The sequence below is a fragment of the Diabrotica virgifera genome, chromosome 3 (assembly GCF_917563875.1).
Source record: "Diabrotica virgifera virgifera chromosome 3, PGI_DIABVI_V3a".
Classification (NCBI taxonomy): domain Eukaryota; kingdom Metazoa; phylum Arthropoda; class Insecta; order Coleoptera; family Chrysomelidae; genus Diabrotica; species Diabrotica virgifera.
In genome coordinates this window covers 84887968-84901690 of record NC_065445.1, presented here as the reverse complement: position 1 = coordinate 84901690, position 13723 = coordinate 84887968, and the positions used below count along the sequence as shown (strand labels likewise).

The 13723-nt window shown below is 33.2% G+C and overlaps 1 protein-coding gene across 2 annotated transcripts in view; it reads left to right on the top strand.

The window, feature by feature from the left end:
• Positions 1–854: 854 nt before the first annotated feature.
• Positions 855–13723, top strand: part of LOC114327290 (cAMP-specific 3',5'-cyclic phosphodiesterase) — a 1080669-nt gene continuing 1067800 nt past the window's right edge. For both annotated transcript variants that reach the window (XM_050646630.1, XM_050646629.1), the window contains exon 1: positions 855–1219. The gene's annotated coding sequence lies outside the window, so the exon portion shown is untranslated. The remainder of the gene's footprint in view (positions 1220–13723) is intronic.

The following is a 13723-nucleotide window of genomic DNA, read 5'->3' as shown; positions in this document are numbered from 1 at the left end:
ATTAAAAGAATATATTAGTGTTTTTAGTAAATGTATTATTTATTATAATTTTTGGATTTGTCTTTCTCTGTAGTGAGATAATAAAATATTATGTAGGTATAACATTTTTATGTCTATTTGTCACCGTGTTATGTTATTATATCCGAAACTTACGTGTCATTTAAAGAAGCTCTGGTGGCGTAGTTGGTAGAGCGTTGGGTCAGTGATTGGAAGGTCGCACCGGTCGCGGGTTCCAATCCTGGACGATTCATATATTTTTTTAATTTTTGGTTGATTTAATAAAAAAATTTTGAAAGTGGTAGATAAGAAAGTTAGTTTAATATTTAAATAAAATACAAATAACCTGTTAAGTATATTTACTTCGTTGAAATTATATAATAGAAGAATAACTTCTTACGTGCGTACAAAGTACACACACATTCTTTTTTCTATTTATTCGTTAGTATTGCTCCATTCATAATACCGCATTCATAATATTGTACTTGAACTTCATTATCATTGTTAATAATCCATTTACTTTGTACTTTGTACCTCATAGACTTAGCACCTACTTTGTTTCAGTTCTAAGTAGGTAAGTTCGTAAGTTTGTTCAGTTTGTTAGTGAGATACTTTTCTATAGTACAAACATTAATATCCATTCTCCGCCACTGTGGTTGTAATAATAATCATACGACCTCGGCAGCTCGGGCCAAAAAAATTGGTAGACCACAATTACCTACCTCGCGCGGTATAAGTTAGTAACTATAACTAATTATGCACCTCGTTCTAATTTCAATACTCAACAACATTCATTAACATATGTAGATAACAAAACAATAGCAACATCAGAGTTGCTACCGCGGTTTTTTGTTGTTTTAATCGCAAATTCTCGCCGTGCCTCGTCCGCTTTCGTTCGCAGTTAGCTCCCGGAATCGAGAGAACCAGTGCATCATAGTATGCCGCGAACGTGGAGTTCCTAAAGGCCTTTCAAAACAGTTGACGGTCGCGCTCATCACCATCGTGCCCGATAAAAACAAGTGAACTCTGAAAAAATGTGGTCGAAGTGTGCGTGTGTTTGTGCCATGTGCTGACATATTTGCAAATTTTTCTGTGTATGTTTGTGTTTCCTTGGAAGGATTATTTACAGCTGTTTGGATTTTCTGTCAAAGAAAAAGGTGGCTTGGATACCTGGATTAATTTAAGATTCTTCGGAAAACCAACTGATCCGAAAAAGTTCTGAGTAAGGCGAAGTGTGTTGATGAAGTTTAAAACAGAATAGAAAGAAATTTAAATATAAATATTTTTCTATTGATTCAGTTCTAATTGATTTCATTAATGTTTTATTAAAATTTAAAAAAATATATAAATATCTAAAAATATTTTTAAGTAGATTGATTACCATTTATTAATAGATAAAAATGACTCTAACAGGGAAAACTATTGTGTTAAGAAGAGAATTGATCAATTTTGCTTTAATGACGTTTTAAAGTTTTTACACTATAGAGGTAACTGCGGGAGCGCACAAATTTTGCTTGAATGCAATAAAACAACTATATATTTTTTATGCGTTTCCTTAATAGGCATGGATCCCGCGTACCAAAAAAAAGTTGATTAATAGCAAGCTGAAAATTTGTTAATAGCTTAACGGTGTCTAGTCGGACAAACTTTGATGTATGGGAACACTGGAACAGGGAAAGTTTTAATTGTGGAACTTGATTTTTATTGTGGAACGTGTCATCCTGACAAGTTTTCTTCTTCTTCAAGTGCCGTCTCCTAATCGGAGGTCGGATATCATCATCACTATCTTTACTCTATCCACCGCTGCTCTAAAGAGTTCTATAGAACTGCATCTAAACCAGTCCCTTAAGTTCTTTAACCATGACACTTTCCTTCTTCCTATACTCCTTCCGCCTCTTATTTTTCCCTGTATTATCAGTCTTAGCATTTCATATCGCGGTCCCCTCATTACGTGTCCCAGATATTGTAACTTTCTTATTTTTATTGTGTTTATTATTTCGCATTCTTTACCCATTTCTCGCAATACTTCCGTGTTCGTTTTCCTCTGTGTCCATGGTATTCTAAGCATCCTTCTGTAACACCACATTTCAAATGACTGTAGCTTATTTATATAGGGTGTCCCAAAAGTAGTGGAACGGTCGAATATTTTGCGAACTAAACATCGGATCGAAAAACTGAAAAATACGTGTTCAATCATTTTCAAAAATCTATCCAATGATACCAAACACCAACCCCCACTACACCCCCTGGAGGTGGGGTGGGGGGTAACTTTAAAATCTCAAATGGAAATCCCTAGATTTTCTTGCAGATTTGGATTCGTTACGTAAAAGTAAGCAACTTTTATTCAAGACATTTTTTCGAACTGTGGATAGATGGCGCTATAATTGGGAAAAACGATTTATCCTGATACCATAGGTAAATTATAGAAACGGTCTAATATCTCGAGAAATACACTTCCAAATGAGAAACCAAGAAAACAGGTTTTTAATATTTTTCGAAAACCTATCGATAAACACCAAAAATGACCCTCCAACCCACCCCCTGGAGACGGGGTGGGGGTAAATTTAAAATCTTAAATAGCAACCCCACTTTTTATTGCAGATTCGAATTCGTCATGAAAAATTAAGCTACATTTATTCGAAACATTTTTTAAAATTGCTGATAGATGGCGCTAATAAATCGTATTTTTCCAATTAAAACGCCATCTATCAACAATTCTAAAGAATGTTCGAATAAATGTTGCTTAGTTTTTCATGACGAATCGGAATCTGTAATAAAAAGTGGGGGTTGCTATTTAAGATTTTAAAGTTACTCCCACCCCACGTCCAGGGGGTGGGTTGCAGGGTCATGTTTAGCGTTATTCGATAGGTTTTCGAAAAGTATTAAAAACCTTTTTTTTTGGTTTCTCATTTGGAAGTGTATTTCTCGAGATATTAGACCGTTTCTATAATTTACCTATGGTATCAGGATAAATCGTTTTTCTCAATTATAGCGCCATCTATTCACAGTTCGAAAAAATGTCTTGAATAAAAGTTGCTTACTTTTACGTAACGAATCCAAATCTGCAAGAAAACCTAGGGGTTTCCATTTGAGATTTTAAAGTTACCCTCCACCCCACCACCAGGGGGTGTAGTGGGGGTTGGTGTTTGGTGTCATTGGATAGATTTTTGAAAATGATTGAACACATATTTTTCAGTTTTTTGATCCGATGTTTAGTTCGCGAGATATTCGACCGTTCCACTACTTTTGGGACACCCTGTATGTTCTTGCTTTAATGTCCAGCTTTCAAGTCCATATTGTAGTATCGAGAACACGTAGCATCTCAAAGCTCTTACTCTCAGTTCTAAGCTAAGGTCTTTGTTGCAGAGAACTATCTCATTTTTACAAACGCATTTCTTGCTATTTCTATCCTGGTCCTTATTTCTGTTGTTTGATCATTTTTCTCTGAAATCCAGGTTCCTAGGTATTTGTATTTATCAACCCTTTCTATCGGTACATTTCCCAAATGTATGCTTGTTTGTATGTTTTTTTATTAGTTATTATCATGTATTTGGTCTTTTTTATATTCATTTTTAGTCCATATTCTTCACAGAAATTGTTTGTTTTGTTTAGTAGTAGTTGGAGTTGTTCAGCAGAGCTTGCCATAATCACGGTGTCATCTGCATGGAGATAGCAATGCTTCTTCAAAAATGGCTTCACTATATGCATTAAAGAGTAATGGAGACATAATACATCCCTGCCGAACTCCCCTCCTGATTTCAATTTCTGGACTGGGTTCGTTATCTATTACAATTTGTGCTCTTTGATTCCAGTAAAGGTTTGTCTATGTTCATTATTCGTAAGTCCCTTTTGTCTATGTTTTTTGTCTTTAGAATTTTAACTAATTTGGACTAATTTATGACAAATTTATGATTGTGAAAACTAACAGGTTGTTTTTAAGTTTATTCAATAGCAAATTTTATATAACATGAAAATTTTTGTCCGACAAATATGTTGGGCATTTTAATAAGTCCGACACTTAGAACATGTCAAATGACATGAATATATCGGTGGTAAATTAGCAGTCTGATTTTTGCATGAGAGTTTAATGAAAGGTTCAATTGGAAGTTCTGTCCGACAAAATACATGGGACGTTTTCGTAGTCTGACGTTCGAAACCTGTAACCTGTTCCACAATTAAAGCTTACAATGTTCCAGTGTTCCCGTACATCAAAGTTTGTCCGACTAGACACCGTTAAGCTATTAACAAATTTTTAGCTTGCGATTAATAAACTTTTTTTGGTACTCGGGATTCAGGCCTAAAATTTTATTGTACATTATTTAAAGTTTTCACACGAGTATTCGCGGTGTGCAAGTACTTGGAAAGGGAAACGAGAAACGACCGTGCGCGAGTCGCGGAGAAATATTGCAACTATCTTAAATAATTCATATTGTCAATTGAAATTCTCAAATTGACGTATATTTCATACCTTCTGTCATTGACTTAGAAAAATTATATATTGCTCCACAATATTGATATGATATGCAATTATTATATAAAGGTAAATTTAATTAATTGTATTTTGCTTGCAATACTGCATTTTAATAACGGATTTTATTTACTACATACAATTGTTTACGTTTGCTAAACATAACCTGCATCTTATTTTTTTCTTCTTATTATTTTTTTGGACTATGGTCTTGACAATTATCCAGCAACCAGGACTAATATAATTGGCCAATATAATTAAAAGTGCGAATAAAAGTACAGAGCGTAGAAATAGAGGTCGCTTTGCCGAACTTGCACGGTCCCAATAAGGTATATTGTCGTTTATCACCTATTATGTTTACACTTTCACACATAAATCTAACGGATACATTATAAGCACGAATGCAATTAACTAGGCTTTATTACAAGTAATCTTAGTTTAGTTTACGAGGTTATTTGTGAAGATAATCTTAATTTTTATTTTTATTTAACTCCAATGAGTACAGCAATCTGCCCCCGTGGGCAAAGCATTTATTTCGTTTAATATTCCGACATGTAGGGGATTACTCCAATGAATACCCTTCAGACTGATCTAAAATTATATATATTTAGTAATTAAAGTATTAAACAAAATAGTACTAACAGTAAATTCTGCTTTCTCTAAACTAAAAGATAAAACTCTGGTATAGTAAGTATGTAGTATCCCATGTAATGTAATGAATATTGGCCAATCTTCGAGATATCTAAAAGACCGAATCGTCTCTTATAAAAGTGATATTGGACACTATGTAGAGAGGTGCTCTTTGACGAAACATGTTACTCAAGTAAACCACACAATGAACTTCAATGAAGTCAAAAATCTAGCTAAGAAAAATAAATTGGAGAAATGGTTTTTCCTAGAAATGGCATATATTTCTGAAGGAGACCATGTAATTAATAAAAACTAAAACCATGTAACCGATATTTTGAAAAAAATATATCAACAGTCAACCTAGTATTTTAAATTTTCTGTCTACATATTTTCGAAAATATGCATGGGTTTTTTATGTCGGAAGAGTTTTTAAGACGAATTTTGCCTTGACATGTTATAGCAAAATAAGTTCTTCTGTCTTCCTACGTCTTATTCTGTTTTCTTTTCTTTATACTTTAGTATCCCATATCGTCTTAACCGGTATTTAATTTTTTTATTTTTTTTGTCGTTTTTTTTTGCATTTTTTTTGTCGCTTCAGATGATCCCACGAACTTAACTGTCTTTTTTTAACATACTCTGCCTCCGACTGCTTTTTGAATTTATCTCGTATAACATTTTTTCTTACCCGATTTCTTCTAGTTACTTCCTGTACTACTCGTAAATATCTCATCTGTGCGGACTATATCTTACTCTGCTGTTGCTTACTTAGGGCCAATTTCTCATATCGACTTCAACTCCAGTTTAACCTGACCTTTTAGTAAACGTCAGTTTAGTCAAAATCGTCTTTCTCAATTCACGTTCAACCGATGGCAGTTTAAACTTAAACGATGCTTGAACGCTGGAATTCGGCCTTTCAAAGATTTCAGAACCCAGTTCAGATTATTTTATGAATTACGCATGCGTTGTATTAACACGAAACGCTGTCATAATATAAATATATCCTATTTCATTATATGAAGCCTAACGATAAACGATAACATTATTTTTGTTTTTATAATATTTATTTATAATTATTAAAATGACTATTTGACCATAAATACTTAAATTTAACTTTATTCAAAAACAGCATAAAAAAGGTAGTTCAAAATGGCGACAGTTTTTTACCTTTTGCCATCTATTGGCATTTCTCGAAAGCTGTAGAACGTGCACTGACATGAACGTGCAATGAGAAATGAATTCCAAATAAAACCAAAGTTCACCGGTGAACCTGGTTCAACTGAACCATAGATTACAGTAGGTATGAGTAATCGACCCTTAGTATCGAGAACTCAAGAATTGGTCTATAATATATGTATAGCCTTAAAAATAATTTATTTTAGTTTGTTTCGTAATTTCTTTCTTTCTTATTGATGATTGTTCTTCCTATTCCCTGGTAGGTATACTTTATTAATGTTTTTTTTTTGTAAGACTATAGATCTGGATCCCGCGTACAAAAAAAGTTGTTTAATAGCAAGCTGAAATTTGTTAACAGCTTAACGGTATCTAGTCGGACAAACTTTGATGAAGAGGAACACTGGAAAAGGGGAAGTTTTAATTGTAGAACAAATTACAGGTTTCGAACGTGAGACTACGAAAACGTCCCATGTATCGTCCCTTTCATTAAACTATCACGCAAAAATTAGACTGCTATTTATCCACCAACATAATTTCTGTCATTTGAAATGTTCTACGTGTCGGACGTATTAAAACACCCAGTATATTTGTCGGACAAAAATGTTTTCATAATAATATATTATATAAAGTTTGCTATTAAGAGGAAGCAGTAGCGATCAACAGGTAGCGAAAACGCGTTCCAAGATTGCGGCTGTAATTTTGAATATTTTTTCGAGATATTTGGCAGACGTATTCGTAATATAATAAAGAATGGCGGTACAGAGCCCAATTTGAAAAATATATTAATATGTGGAAATTACTCTGTAATTAAATACAATTTTAAAAAACGAGCCTGTACCGCCATTAAGAAGAACAAAAAAATACACTTTCTTCAAATAAACTTTTTTATCCGATGCCTAGATTTTGTGTCATTTTGGAACTACTAATGAAATAAAAAATTTTAGTAGTTCCAAAATGACAGAAAATCTAGGCATCGGATAAAAAAGTTTATTTGAAGAAAGTGTATTTTTTTGTTCTTCTTAATGGCGGTACAGGCTAGTTTTTTTAATATTGTAATTAATTGCAGAGTAATTTCCACATATTAATATATTTTTCAAATTGGGCTCTGTACCACCATTCTTTATTATATTACGAATACGTGTGCCAAATATCTCGAAAAAATATTCAAAATTACAGCCGCAATCTTGGAACGCGTTTTAGCTACCTGTTGATCGCTACTGTTTCCTCTTAAATAAACTTAAAAACAACCTGCTAGTTTTCACAATCATAAACTTGTCAGGATGACACGTTCCACAATTAAAATAACGTTCCACAATTAAAACTTCCCCTGTTTCAGTGTTCCCATACATCAAAGTTTGTCCGACTAGAACTAGACACCGTTAAGCTATTAACAAATTTTCAGCTTGCTATTAATCAACTTTGTTTTGGTACGCGGGATCCAGGCCTACTAGTCTAAAATTGAGATTAGTATAAATGCACTTCATTCAGTTTGATTGGGACCTGAATGTTAAAAATTTATCCAATTGAATAAAAAATAAAAAAAGTCAGTTACATTTTTTATTTTAATTTCACTACTAACTCGAACTCTGGTTGTAGATCTGTGAATACAAATTACAAAATAGTCTGGTCCAGCGGTTCTCAACCTTTTTTACTCAGCGACGCACTAACGTACTCCTTACAGATTCGCGACACCCTTATATGTACAAATTTTTGCTAGTTGTAGGTAAGTACAGATGAATATATTAAAAAGATATATATTAAAACAGTTAGAGAGGAAACAATTACGGATTGGCACTTTATTGATTAGTATAACGTGGTATATACCTAATAGTTAAAAAAAATGGTTGAATGCATGATTGGTATATTATAACAAGTAAAAAAATATAAATAAAATATCGTACTCGTAAATCTCGCGACACACCTGATAGGTTCTTCCGGCACACCAGTGTGTCGCGACACGGTGGTTGAGAACCGCTGGCTGGTCAATTGACTATGTCAAGGCCATAAAAAAGAAAGGAAAAAAGGATCTTTATCTATTGCGTATAATTATAGTGAGCATAATGGTTGTTTTGATATTTTAATTTCTTACCATCAATATACAATGTACATACAATGTATGTGAAACGCAATTTCGTCTGTCTTTGATATTAGATAATTTGGATTTAGTTCTTCTTCTTTTTTATGTGCCGTCTTCTACCGAAGGTTGGCGACCATCAAACGATAGGCTTCTCTGTTTTGGGCCGCATGTATTATGTTCGCAGCTTCTGGTATTTGAAACAATTCTCTCAAGTTTCTCAGCCAGGATTTCTTCTTTCTGCCCAAACCTCTTCTACCTTCAATCTTGCCTTCCACGATAAGCTGTAGCAGACTGTACTTATCATTACGGAACACATTTCCCAGGTATGACGTTTTCCTCCTTTTAACAGTTGTTAACAATTCCACCTCTTTACCCATTCGTCTCAATACCTCTGTGTTGGTCACTCTGTTTGTCCAAGGTATTCTCAGTATGCGTCGATACAGCCACATTTCTAGAGCCGCTAACTTCTTTATAGTTGCTGCTGTTAACGTCCACCCTTCTACTCCGTAAAGTAGCGTAGAGAGTACGTAACATTTCGTGGCGTGCCATCGGAAGTTAACGCTTAGGTTTCGGTTGCTTAAGAGCTTTCTCATTTTTATGAATTTGGATCTTGCTATTTCAATTCGGATCCTAATCTCTACGTCTGGGTCCCACTTATCATTTACTGTATATCCCAGATATTTAAATCGGTGTACTCTTTCAATACGTTCGGCTTCAATATTCAGGTCGATATGTTGAATGTTCTTTTTACTGATCACCATAAATTTAGTTTTCTTTCTATTGATCTTCAGTCCAAATCGGTTGCCAGTTGTATTTACTCTATTTAGCACCATCTGTAAATATTCGACGTTATCGGCCAGTATAACAGTATCATCTGCATATCGAAAATTATTTATTGGTACGCCATTAATCTTGATGCCCTCATTGTACTCTTCCAGTGCCGCTAGAAATATTTGTTCCGTGTACAGGTTGAAAAGCAGTGGCGAAAGAATACAGCCCTGTCTAACCCCTCTAGAAATGGTTATGTTTTCACTCACCATATGTACATTCTTTATGTGGGCTATTTGATTCCAATATAGATTTTTTATAATATGGATTTAGTTAACGAAATGAAATCAAACACTGGCCGCTTGGATGAAAAGCATTTGTAATCAGCCAATAGTCATGTATACATGGTTGGTCACTCACAAGAGCCCACCCTGATGTTTGATAATATTCTATTCATTGGATTTTGTGAAAATGCCAAAACAAGTCGATATTTATTCCAAAAGGGATATCTTTTAACGATATAGATAGATATCTGTCATTTTCAAAACCCTCCCTTTCCGTACCACAAACATTAATACTAAATAGGGAATATACCATGTGTGGTAGATTATTAGGGAGGTATTTCCCTGGAGAATTGAGGCATCCATGTTTTTGTGCCATATTAAATATATTCTTGAGAAAAAGTATCAGTTTATTGAAAGTACATATTACAATTCTTAAAAGCTAAACGTAACATGTATGTTTCGCTAGTGTCAATTTCAATTTCAACAAGGCACGTTAAAAACTACATTAAACCAAAATTTGCAACCTTAATAGGAAACGTTATTAAAATGTAACGTAAGTAAAATAAACTAAATGTTGAATTAATAAATTCAACATTCAAAACAGTTTACTCATCAGCTCTAATTATTTAATTTAACGTTCAAATGACCAACTTACATACAATGTTAATTTACTGTTCGAAATTACGACCAATATTTTAGACCATTCGTCGTCGTAGTTCTTCCAATGAAGCGGGAATAGCATTAGAGCTTCACGATACGATACAATATCGATACTTTTTAAGTATTGAGTATTGTATTGGTTATTCCAATGAAGTATCATATCGAGTATCGATATCGGCAATACTTTCTTATAAAAATATCGTATTGATATTGATTTCGATACTCGATAAAATATCGACATAAAAAGGATTATCATCTGAGCTGTGTAGGCCCTTTATGCCCACTTTTGCATTCTTGGCAAATGGACACTATTCTAAAAATATTACGAATATTGCTTATAACTTATGTATATGTATATTCTTATAAAGATTGAATATGGCTAAATGCTTCTTTGAAAGTCGACAAATACTTACACTAATTCTGTGTTGTTTAAAAACTACTTTTGAAAATATAGGGAAATCCCCGGAGATTCGGAATAAATCGCAATTCAGTATTTGTTAAAAATTATTTTTGAGTCATCATCACTTTCTTCCATAATATTTCCACAAATGCCACATGATGTAAACAGTGTAATCATAACAGACATTTACTCTCGCTCAAGAATTTCAAGTTCATGCACTCAAGTGTAAAATATTATAACAGTGATGCTTGGGTTACAGATCACTTATACTTTTATGTAATAAATAATTATGATCTAAATACCTATTCCACAAAATATAATCAAACAACTGTATCGTTTTATTTTTTTTTTTTTTTTCGATACCGATATTTCAATGATTTCAGATAACGAGTATCGTATCGACATTAATATTGCTAAGGTATGTATTGTATCGGTGTCGTATTGGTTTTCGATACAATATCAATACAGTATCGATATTTTTATCGAATTTCGTGAAACTCTAAATAGTATTCTAAATATTACGTTTTAAGTAACTACGAAGATGTCGAAGATGCAATGACCGCCAGAGACTTAAAAACTGAAGATTGCTTCGACAGAAATCGCTGGAGATTAGGATGCGAGAAGCGGCGACAGCTGTAGAAGACTCGCTTATTATATTATATATAGTAACTACGTAGAAGAGGTCCAGGGGCCAGGGGGTTAAATCGGGGAATCTTGTTGGTCATCCAATAAAACTTTTTCGGTCAATCCATTGCATAAGAAACCGTTCATTTTGGTATCGCATTACGTTTATGCTATAATGTGCCTTGTTGGAAAAACAAATAAATCTTGTTTTGAGTACCTGTTACCATTTTCGATTGTGTCGTATCAAAATGGGATCAACTGTGTCCTCTAATTCTAGACTTACTTCTTCCTTCAAATTTTGTTGCAAAAAGAATGGCTACTGAAAAACCAGATTCTTGAGCTATTTTTTTAGTACTTGAAGTAGTTTCCAAATTAACATTTTGCCGCTTCACTCCTAAAATATTTTTCACACTCCCTTTTTTATCAATTACTGATCTAGTTTCATTAAATATTTTTTCTATTCTCATACTATAATATATCAATTATGATGTCACTACCTGTATCATAATGAACTTCATTATGATACAGATTTTCATTAAGATACAGATTTTTAACCAATAGAATCGCGATATGGCATTCGCGATAAAGGTGGTACACGCGCAGTGACCAATGGCGAGTCAAATACATACGCTTTGACAGTTCTCAATATGTAAACAAACCGTTAAACTGACAAACTATTGAATTTATTTGTGTTACAAAATTAATAAATTTGAATATATTTTTTGTTGTGAATGATCATAGAAAAAATAGTGTATGCAACTTGCATTTAATTATCATTATGAAGCTCGTACTCTATACGAAACTCGCCGCATACGGCTCCATTCGTAACCCTCATACTCGCTTCATAATGACCATCATTAAATGCTCGTGCATAATATACTATTTACTAACATAAATACGAATGAGTGATAAAGTTGATTAAAAAAGTTCGCTGTCCTCCTTGCACATTGAAATGTGGAAATTATTTTTTCAAAAATTGTGGAAATTATTTCAACGCGTTCTACGATAGAATAGGAATATACCATTTCGAACGAATTTAAACAAGACAGTTAATACCGCTGTTAATGGCTATTAATAACAGTTTAAATAACTGAACTTTTTTCAGATTTCTTTCAATGTAGATTTTGACTGATTGAATTTTTGTCATTGACACTAGTAAAGCATAGGCGTTAGGTTTAGTTTTTAAGAGGTTACTTTTCACAAAAACGGAGTTAATATGGAAAGAAAAATAATGGATGCCTTAATTCTCCAGTGAAATATTTGTCTAATAATATGCCACACATAATTTATTCCCTATTTAAAATTACGAGTTTGTGGTACTGGAAGGAAGAGATTGCAAATAACAGATGTCTATAATATCTTTAAAATATGACTCCTTTGGAATAAAAATCAACTTGTTTTAGCATTTTCATAAAACCCAATGAATATTGTCAACTATCAGAGTGGACTTTTTTGAGTGGTCAACCCTGTATACTAAAATGGTTTTCATAGCCTTTCCGTTCCTAATCGCCAATCGTTTCGATTTTGGCAGTGTTCTTCACGATTCTGTCAGATATCGCCTCGGCGATGCCTTCATCGATGTTTCTGGCGGTCCTTCTCGTTTCCGTTTCTCTGTGAGAGTCCAATCTAAAATGTTTTGGGAATTTTACTTTCTTGTATTCGTCTGGCTTGTCCGTCCCATAAAAGTTACTGTTTTTCTAAGTCAACGACTAATTACTCTATATATATTATATTATCAAAGATACTATTTACTGACCGTGATACCTTAAACCCAACAAACTTTTTATTTGGTTATCGAAAACATATCTAATACATATAAAAACAGAAATTTTATTAAAATACACAGTGAATGACAGCAAAACAATATAATGTATACTACCTACTACTATTTTATAAAAAAAGTACTCTTGTAGACGTTATACAGGGTGTATCATTAAGAATGTCCAATATATGAGTTGTAGATTCTAGACCTCAAAATATTATGATTTAGCCCAAATCAGGGGATAGTGAATGGTTGACCCTTCCCAAATTCTACGCCACGGGGAGAATTCCTATTTTAGCGCAATTTTTCGATTCTCCAATACTTTTTGTGTAAATAGTATGCTCTTCATTGATAACGATAAAGTCATTCGTTTTCGAGATATTGAATAAGAAACGGCACAGTTATTTTGATTAATGTATTGTGTCGTTTCATTTTTAACTTAAAATACCTCGACAACTAATGATTTCATAGTTCGAATGAAGAATATATTATTTACATAAAATATATTGGAAAATATAAAAGTTACACTAAAATAGCTATTCCAGCAGTGGAGTAGAATTTGGGAAGGGTCAACCAGTCAATTTCCCCTGTCGTACGCCTCTGGTAGTAGCCAGAAACGATTATTTAACATAATTTAGTAGAGTGTACAGCATCTACACTTTCTGCCAAGTATGATAAGGATACGTCAAAAAGTTTTAAAGTACTGGGTACAAATAGTTTTTTAATGTAATCATATGGATCCTATCATAAATTAATCAAAATAACTGTGCCGTTTAATTTTTAACTTCAAATATCTCGAAAACCAATGACCTTAGCGTTACCAATGAAGAGTATATTATTTACATAGAAAGTATTGGAGAATCAAAAAATTGTGCTAAAA